Genomic DNA, 10,111 nt, shown 5'->3' on the forward strand with positions numbered 1-10,111 from the left:
CACCCTGCCTGCTGCTGACGTCAGTAGAGGAGTTCAGGGGACCAGTGCTCAAACCTCAGTTAAACCTCTCAGAACCTTGGTTTCCTCTTCTCTGAAAATTATTTTTTTATTGCAGTAATTTCGTGAGGGGGGTTGTTTGTTCTCCCTCAGCCCATTTAGCTCTTGAGTAATTGAAAGAGAGACCTGTTAGAGTTATTCAACAAGCTTTGAAACACTAAATCTGGGCAGATATTCATATATTTTACCCCCCTGTGCTATTTTGCTAGTTCCCACACATGTGCCCTGAGTTACTTGCCACTTTGTCCAGCCTGGGCTGCTTCTGCTATAGCTGTTTTTTTGGAAGAAACTTCTCTTGGCTGCTTGCTCATGGTCCATCCTGCCTCAGGGTAACCCCCTTCTCTGTCTTCTTTCTCCCATGTGTTCTCTACCTGAGACACATCACACATACACACACACACACACACACACACACTTATACACACAAAGACACACACACTCCAATCCCCCAGACAGACAGACAGACACACACACACACACACACACACAAACACACACATATACACAGAAAGACACACACACTCCAATCCTCCAGACAGAGAGACAGACACAGACACACACACACACACACACACACACACACACCATCACACATCCTGCTTCACTGTCTCCTCTGCCCAGTCATAGGCTCCAGCTTTCTATTAACCAACCAGAGAGAGTTGGGGAGCACTTACATCGGACATTACAATGCCCACGTCCTGACTGTAACCTGATTTTGGAGTCCAGAACTCAGCATCTGATTACACAGCACCCGAGACCAACCCCAACACTTACTTTCCGTCCTGTGTTTTGATTGGTTGATTGGCTGGTTTTCGTTTTAGGTTGTTTGTTTGTTTGTTTGTTTGTGTACCATCTCACTATGTATCGCTGGCAGTTCTGAAAGTCACTCTGTAGGCCAGGCTACCACAGAAATCCCAAAGGTATGTCTGCCTCAGCTGCCCTAGTGCTGGGTTTAAAGGCACCACTGAAGCAATTAACCTTTTCAATCACACAAACCACAGTTTTGTCAGTGTTCGGTAGAAGGTTTTGCAGTGTGGCCACGGCAGACTTTTAGCTTGTCCATCCTTGGCGCTGAGGTGACAGGAACGTGCCAACGTGCTCGCTCACAACCTTAGAAGATCTTAGGACAATAACTGTGGTCGGCTCCTGCGCTGCCTCGATGTCCACCTCAAGCACAAGACCAGCTCTCACTTCAGAAACAGGAATTTGTCACCTCTGACATGGTTTCCAGCATGTTGTGACATGCCGGTTCCTCAATACACTGAATTTAATTTCCTCTTGTGGCCATCCTTGTCAGAGAAACTAGACACAACCTGCTTGGCTAACTCCACTGGAGACCTTCGAGTTAATTAATGGACACTGGAGCAACTGAGTCTCCTCCAGGGAAGGAGTGGGCACCTCACCGCACTGTCCTCCAGACTGGCAGCCTGCAGACTCACTTCCATGAGTGCCAATTGTAGCCATCAACGCATGGGTCATTCCTGCATGGCGGTCACACACCAGCACCTATGGCACTTGCTAGAGTGGTCACTCCTTTGTTACTAAGTTCATTGATCTGTCATTCCTGATCTAAACCTTGGCTTTTCTCATCAGCATCACCACCACCGTCACCACCATCACTACCATCACTACCACCACCATCACCACCATCACCACCACTGTCATGTCACCATCATCATCACCACCATCACCACCACTATCACCACCATCACCGCCACTAACACCATCATCATCACCACCATCACCAACACCATCACCACTATCACCACCACCATCACCACCACCATCATCACTATCATTTCTGTCACCATCAGCATCAGCATCAGCTCAGAGTCTCAGAGTGATGGTGATGGTAATGATAGTGATGATGGTGGTGGTGGTGGTGATGATGACTGTGTTGGTGATGGTAGCATCTCAATGGTCAAGCACTTGTCTGGCTTGTACAAAACTCTGAATTTCATTTCCAGCCCTGAAATAAACAAATTGATCATACCAATGGATGCTGACCTTGACCCTTCAAAATCATGTAAGGATACCCTGCAAAGGGAAATGATTGGCTGGTGGGGTGGGGTGGGGTGGGGCATGGCATGGTGTGTGTGTGGGAGGGTGGGAGCAACAAACAGAGAAGTCAGTGACAAATTTTCAAGTAACAAAAATGTTCAAAATGTCAAGATCAAAATGTTACAGGAGACTCCTGCATATACTGAAAGGCCGGCTGATTACAAGACTATCCAGGAAGAGAGAGGGGGAGAAGAAGGCATTAGTCAGTGAGAAATGTAGCCCATTCTTTACCTAAGAATGGGAATGTGTGGAGCTGAAGCTAGTTAGTGGTGAAAAGCACTGTCTTCTCTTCCAGAGGACTTGGGTTTATTTCCCAGAGACATGTCTAGAAGCTCACAACCTGTAAGCCCAACTCTATGGGATATAGTATCTCTGGTCTCTGCAAGCCATGACAAGCTTGTGGAGATCATCTCTGTCCTCCCACCATGTAGACCCCAGGGACTGGACTCAGGTCCTCAGACTCAATGGCAAGAACCTTTACCTGATGAACAATATCCCTGGCCCCATTTTTCCTATACTTTTGATTCCATTGGAAGTTCAATCTGGGCCTGATGACAGGCATCTTTAATCCCAACACTTGAAAGACAGAGACCAGGTAGATCACTGTAAGTTTGAGGCCAGCCTGACACATAGCAAGTTCCAGGAAAGCCAGGGCTATAATTGAGCCCCTAAGCTGGGAAGCTGGTGTTGGTTGTTCTCTGTTTGTTGCTCCCACCCTCCCACACACACACCATGCCATGCCCCACCCCACCCCACCCCACCAGCCAATCATTTCCCTTTGCAGGGTATCCTTACATGATTTTGAAGGGTCAAGGTCAGCATCCATTGGTATGATCAATTTGTTTATTTCAGGGCTGGAAATGAAATTCAGAGTTTTGTACAAGCCAGACAAGTGCTTGACCATTGAGATGCTACCATCACCAACACAGTCATCATCACCACCACCACCACCATCATCACTATCATTACCATCACCATCACTCTGAGACTCTGAGCTGATGCTGATGCTGATGGTGACAGAAATGATAGTGATGATGGTGGTGGTGATGGTGGTGGTGATAGTGGTGATGGTGTTGGTGATGGTGGTGATGATGATGGTGCTAAGGAGGGGAGGGAAGCAGGACCTGTCTCAAAATCAACAAGCTGTTATCCTTCCGCTGGGCTCTCAGTACCAGGTGTCATGGCTTCCACTGGGGTAGTGGGTGAGCCACAGGCCAAAAATATTCTGCTGCTACCTGAAAGCCGCCTGGGTCCAAGCAGAAGCTTGTTGCCATGTTCCGTATTGCTGTGCTCAGTGAGGCTTCCATCCTTTGTCTCCATGAAGGAAGAGAATTCCTTCTCACCACTGCTTTACAACATCATGAATACATTAATGACAACCCCAATGCCCACCGGGACTTGAACACCCTTGAAATAAAATTCCAGGTGATGAGGGATCTCACAGGCACTACGTGTGGAATCCTAGGCCTCTTGGAATGAGCTCATCCTTGACTGCCCCTAAATTGCCCCTAAGCGGTAGGAGATTTTGCAATGAACAGGATCTCTCTGAAAGGCTTGCCCCTGCCAGCCAAGGTCCTAAAGGAGGACCATATGGGAGACGGCTGCTAGAACCCACAGCAAGGACACTCATTTCACACCCTCCTGCAGCTGTGTCTCTTCCCACCTCAGACCCGATTCTGCGTGCACACAGGCCTCAGGTTAGCAGACGCCGCACTACCAGGCCCTACCTGTGATCCTTAGGATGCCGGAGTACGTTAATTCAGTGGACTCCTTTTCTCAACGGTTCCCATCCTTAAGGTTGTACATGGATTCCCCAAAATGCAGGAGCTTCTTCCTCCCTCTGAGGGCCCCCGGGGGTGGGGGGGACACTAATAAAAGCATGACTATAAAGAAGTCACCTTGAATTCTGGAATGTCTGCCTTTGCTCTGAAAACACTCACAATAATAATGATAATGAGGAGGAGGACAAGGGCCCCCTAACTCTTGTTCTTGTCAACCCTTGCAGTGTTGGTAGTATCCTCTGAGATCTATAAGGTACATCTGGGCAAATGGCATATCCTCTGAGGGAGGGGTATGGAGTATAGCCACCCTCCGTTCTTCCTGCCCCTCCTCACTAGGGAGTAAGAGGGGAGCCTGGGAGACAGTATGGAAGCCAGAAAGGGCCATCCTAGGACACAGAGGTGGGTGGGGCTGAGGGAGGAGGCCGAGAGAACTGGGTCTGACTACAGTTTCCTTGCAGCTGAGCAAAGAAGGAAGTTGGCCATGCTGTGATTTGTGAGGGGAAGTAAAAAGGCTATAACCTTCTTCCCATCTGCCAAGCAGATGCTGGGAAGGCCAGACCACAGCTCAGAGAGACTATTCCATGGACTATGGGTTCACACTGAGGACCTGTAAGCAAAGCAATGGCTCCTGCCTATAAATCCCAGCACAGTAGAGGCAGTAAGAGGATGTGACTAAGTTCCAGGCCTGCCTGGGCTTCCAACTAAAAATCTCTTTAGTGTTATTTGGGGGCCCACTGGCTCCAGCTGGAGTGTCCCCAGTATCTTTATTCAAGTGTGAACTTGATCCACACTGTGACTTATGGACCCAACCACCTAGGACCATGCCCAGCCCCTGCCTTTTGTTCCAGCTGTGTGACTTCCTGTCCATGGCTTTGTCACTGGTGCCTCAGTTTCCCCATCCATAAGCTAGACCTCACCGGAATATCAGGTCTATTCCCAAACACAGTTAAGGCAGCCTTCTGTGCCTGTAAAGAGCTTAGCAGGGTGGGCTTTTGTTTAGGAGCCCTAACGAACCATAAGCAGGCTCAACAAAAGGATGTGGGAACCAGCCTTCACTGGCTTCAAGTTTTGAGCCTCAAAATCCCTGAAAAACCTCAGCTTGAGACAAAAACCTCATTTTGAGACTGGCAGGAAAAAGGAACACCCCCTCTTCTCAGCCTGCATGCCTCAGGGGACATAGCCCATAACCCCTGAGGGACCCTCCTTACAGCTTCCCCTTCTCACTGAGGATCTTACAGCTCCCCTCTCCCACTGAGGGCTTTTGTGGTCCTGCACCCTTCAGGGAGGAGTGCTTCAGCCTTATCTGGACAGCCTCTAGAATGTAGGGCAAGGACCTTGATTTACAACCCCAGGCACCAAACAGCTCTTCTTCCCAGGGAGGAGTATCTTATCTGGGGAGCCCCTAAAATGTAGGGCATAGGTCCTGAGATACAACCCGTGTTGGCAGCAGCCAATCGACTTAAACATCAACTAAACCCACCAATGCTTGCATGCCTGGTCACCATCGCCGTAGCCCACCCATTGCTAAGTGTACAAAAAGTGTGCCGACAGAGGGCCGGGTTGCCTCTCCTCAATAAACCTTTTGCTTTTGCATCCATCTCCAATCTCTCGTCTCATTCATGGGAGTCCCCAAGTAGTTAGGGCTCCATTCAAGTCTTACACCCCCACTTCCACCTCCCTTCCACCTTTCTTGGGGATAGCACATAGCCTCTTGGCCAAATTACCAATTTGAGCGCCTGAAATCGCTCTTCATGCAAACAAGGCATTTCCAGCACCTCAGCCTCAGGCAATAATGTGCACGCTCCTTGAAAGCCTACCCACCCACCCCCAAATAAAGAGAGGTGCTGTTTCACCAAATATTGTCTAGAAGAACTGTTTCACTCCCCCACCCCCACATAGAAGAGCTATAACAGGAAAGCCATCTCTGAGAAGGTCTCCACCCCACCCTTCAGCGAGCCCACCCACGCAGAAGGACAAGCATAGTTCAGTCCCTTTCACTCCAGTCAGGCTCAGGATGGCGAGCCCTTCGCTCTATTTTCCTCATCATGCCTTCTTTCTCTTCTCCCTTTCCCACTGTCACTAGAGGTCATGGACACATGCCTGACCCCTTTCCTGTGAGTGCAGCCTACATGTGTGCAGACATTCAAAGGGACCTCCAGGGAGAAGCGAACACACTGGGCACACCTGGAGAAGAATCTGAGGCTAGTGCCCCTACTGACTCACTAGACTCCCATCCCTACACCATCATGGCGGAAAAACTCACATCTGTGGAAGATGGCCAGCTGCATGCACCCTACTCTCCCCAACTGCCCTCCCATACCCATGCCAGGTTTTGAGCACGAAGAAGCAGCCAGTGTATTCTGCTATTGCCAAGGCCAATGGGACCTTCCTGACGTCCTTTGGAGGTAGCTGCGATATCACCCCTTCATACCCTGTGCAGCTAGAGAACATCTGAATAATGTTTCCTCACCTCTGGTCCTACCTCTAGGGTATCCTGGATAATGCCTCTCCATCTCCGGTCTTACCCCTAGGACATACCTCACACATACTTTGGTATAATCTTGTACTTCGAGAAGCTTTGCAACTTAGACCCGACATCAGAGCACTGTTGGGGCATTGGGGCAGACATGTTCTCTAGAGTTTGTTCCCAGTCAAGTATTGGCTTGTGTTCTCATGTTAATTATGTTACCCCAAAACCTGTTTACAGTGTTCCACACATAGGCTAAAGAAAGCCTGGCCCCAGTTAGCTCTGATTGGGAAATAAAGTTGCCAGTGGCCAGTAGCTAACCAGAGAGACAGAGGCAGGACTTTTAGATTCCCAGGCAAGAAAAGCAGGAGAGGGGGAAGAAGAGAAGCCACCATAAGAAGGGCGTAGGACAGACCACACTGGGAAAGTGCAGGGGGCTGAGAAGTTTGAAATGTAGTGCAAGGGGAAAGTGGTCTCAAGGGTCACCCAGCAAAGACAAAATATAGATTTAGTGTCATCTAGGTAGGGAGAGTATGCTACCTTCACAGAAGTTTGGAAGTGCCCAACCATTGCACTGCTTAGAGAATGTTAAAAATAACCTGGCATGAGTGTGTGTGTCCTTCAGTCATGAATTCAAAACACTTGGGTGGGTGTAGAGGAGGCATGAGCACCTGCTGGGAGGAGAGTTAATTTACTGCCACTACAGAAAAACACCGAAGATGCTCAGCCAAAGATGCTCAGGCCACCAGCCTCTTCCAAGTCAGTTGTTAAACACGGGCTTACCTAAGAGGTCAGCAAAGAAACCCAACACAAGCTGCAAGCTCACCTTTACCCACCTTCACTGTAAAATGTCACAGCCTTAAACGTCCTAGTTGGAAATGAAAGTGTCCTCAAAACTGTGTTTCTACTTTGAACACACTCTGGGCTCTTTCGGGGGGTCGGGGGGACTCAGGGAGTATGTGGCATTGAGGCGGGGTCTAATGACTTCCATCACACAATCCTCCTGCTCCAGCTTCTCTGATGCTGAGATCTCAGGCTCCTGCAACCACGCCCAGCTACATTTACTGGCATTTCCCCTGACCAAAGGAGTCGGTATCGGGGTGGCTCTGAAGGTACAGGTGGACACAGGGGCAGGCCACAGGTTGAGGATTATTGTTGAGAGCTGACCTGTCCAGTCTCTATCCTGAGCCAGGCTGCTACCATGCCCAGTAACTCTGAGACCTTTCTCCTTCCTGATCTCTTTTCTCTGACGTCCTTCAGGCTTCCGGGCCAGCAGCCATGACTCAGGTCATCCCCTTTCTTCTCTGAGTGTCTGTTCACTGTGGTCTCTACGTGCCCTGCCAAACACAGTCCAAGAGTGGAGCTGTGTGGGGAGAGTTCTGAGTGCTTATGAGAAAACTCCAAGAAAACAAGACAAGACTCTGTGACCTCTATGCTTTCTAAATGCAGACGTGTTCTTGGAATGAGTTTCATGCACCTCCCGGGTTTAGTAAATGGGAGTGGGTTTACTTCAAGTTACCAATTAATTGTCTTACTATTTTTATTAAGACAGTGTTTGATTTGCAGCCAACCTGGCCACTTAAAGGAATGGTGCAAATGGCCCTTACAACAAATGAAGGTTCAGAATCAGAGGGTTTAAATACAAAACCAGTAACATTTGTGCCAGCTTCACTTGTATTCAATCTGCTTTCCTTAGAGCAGCTACTCAAGGAAATGCTGCCCTCGCTGCCCTAAAGGTATTATCACTTCCGATTTTCTAAGTCCTTTTAAGTTATACACAGGATATTGGGGACCTGCACCGCCTGGAACAGTTGGACTTTTATTGACTCACAACAGTTTATCCATGAAAGGAATCAGTTCATAACGGAGTCATTGATGAAAATTATACGGGGAAAAATCACAGTCATGATCACGGTGCCCACTGATTGGCAATTTAAAGCAGAAGGAAAAAAATGTACCATTATTGTTGTTGCCTTATGAAGTCCTCTTAGGGAAGAATGTGCTCTGTGAGGGAAGATCTGGTGTTAGAGACAAGCTTTACAGGGTTGATTGATTCTGCCGCCGATACCTCTGTGATAACAATAAAAGAATGGCTACCTGAATGGCCTGTTATAGAGGTAAATTCAACCCTGTTAGGATTGGAAGGTAAGAGCTCTAATGATAATAAACAAATTGCTACAAAGTTACAGTGTGTAGTTTAGTTGTCATAGTGATAGTAACCAAAGTGCTGTAAAGTTTTGATGCATAGTCCAGTTGTCATAATGGCTGTCCTACCAACCTTGTGTTACTCAGGTAATTTTTGGAGGAAAGACTTTCATCCACAAACTCTTTTCTTCCTGGAATCCTCCAATATATATATATATATATATATATATATATATATATATATTTTTTTTTTTTTTTAATTAAAAGGCTATCTAGTAAGTGGAGAGTGGTTGATTTAGGAAATGTTAATGCCACCATGTGGCCAATCAGAGTTTTACAGCCTGACTTACCTATGCCTATGGCTATTTCTAAAGTTTAGGATTTAAGAAGATCTTCTCTCTGTGTTCCCCAAGATCCAGTTCTGCAGCCTCATAGCCAGCACTGCAGCAGGAAACCTGTGAGAGCCTTCCCTGCCACTGGTTCACGTACCCTGTGGATTCCATCTCCCCCTTCTAATCTCCCCCTTCCAGCGGCTTTATCCCAGTCTGGACTCCAGCAGACATCCTCTACTGTCACAGGGCGCTCCTGCCAGGGCAACCAGTAGGCTGAAGGTGGATCCACGCCTCCCCTGCTGCTTCTCTAGTTCCAGCCCCACCCCCACCAGCCGCTTCCCCAGATCTATAGCAGAAAACCTGCTACATCTCTCTTTCCTCCTGACTCCATCCCTAATAAGTAACAAAGGTTTCCTTCTCCAACCTTTCTTCTCCCCATCCATCCCAGCCTCCCAACCTCCAACTCCATGAGGCATTTACTGCAAACAAATCAGTGCCTTAAAGAAATCCAGGAAAACACAAAAAAAGCTCAAAGAAACAAACAAAACTGTTCAAAACCTGAAAATGGAAATATAATTAGCAAAGAAAATCTAAAACTGAGGGAATTTTGAAAATAAAATATCTAGATAAGAGGTTTATGTCAGGATTCCTTATTTTAGACTGAAAGGAGGAACTGTTGCAGGTTATTTGATTGCATTGTGAACCCCAAGATTGTGAATTGGAAAAAATCTTGTTGTGGTGTGGCTCAGACCGAGCACACACATTTACCCAAAAAGCGTTCTGTAAACAAAAGCTAAATAAAGTCGACAGTAAGTCAAGAGGCAGAGCAAGCAACCTGGTGACAGGGAGTGGTCATAAGAAAACCCGGGAAGAAAAGAGGAGGGACTTTGAGTTGAAGGTTATTTAGGACAGCGTGGAGAAGAAGGAACTTTTTCCTTCTGGAATGTTAGTGAACTGGGATGGTCAGCCAGGTTCTTTCTCTGCTTCTCTGAGCTAGCAGGCTTTCAGCCCAGGATCTGGCTCCCGCGTCTTTGTTGGTAAAATAAATGGCTGGGATTTTTGTTTCCTCTTATTGGACAGATGAGGAAGTGACAAACGTTTATATACCCTTCCAGCACCTGGTGTTGCCAGCATAGAAGTCAACAATTGAGAGTACAGAGGCACAGTCTCAAAACTGTTGACACAATATGTGTGGGGTTAGGTTGCCCCAGCGTCTCCCCCTTTAGTCCAAGAAATGGCTTTATTTCTCACACCAGTAACAATAAGAC

Source organism: Micromys minutus, assembly GCF_963924665.1.
Source record: "Micromys minutus genome assembly, chromosome: 5".
Lineage (NCBI taxonomy): Eukaryota > Metazoa > Chordata > Mammalia > Rodentia > Muridae > Micromys > Micromys minutus.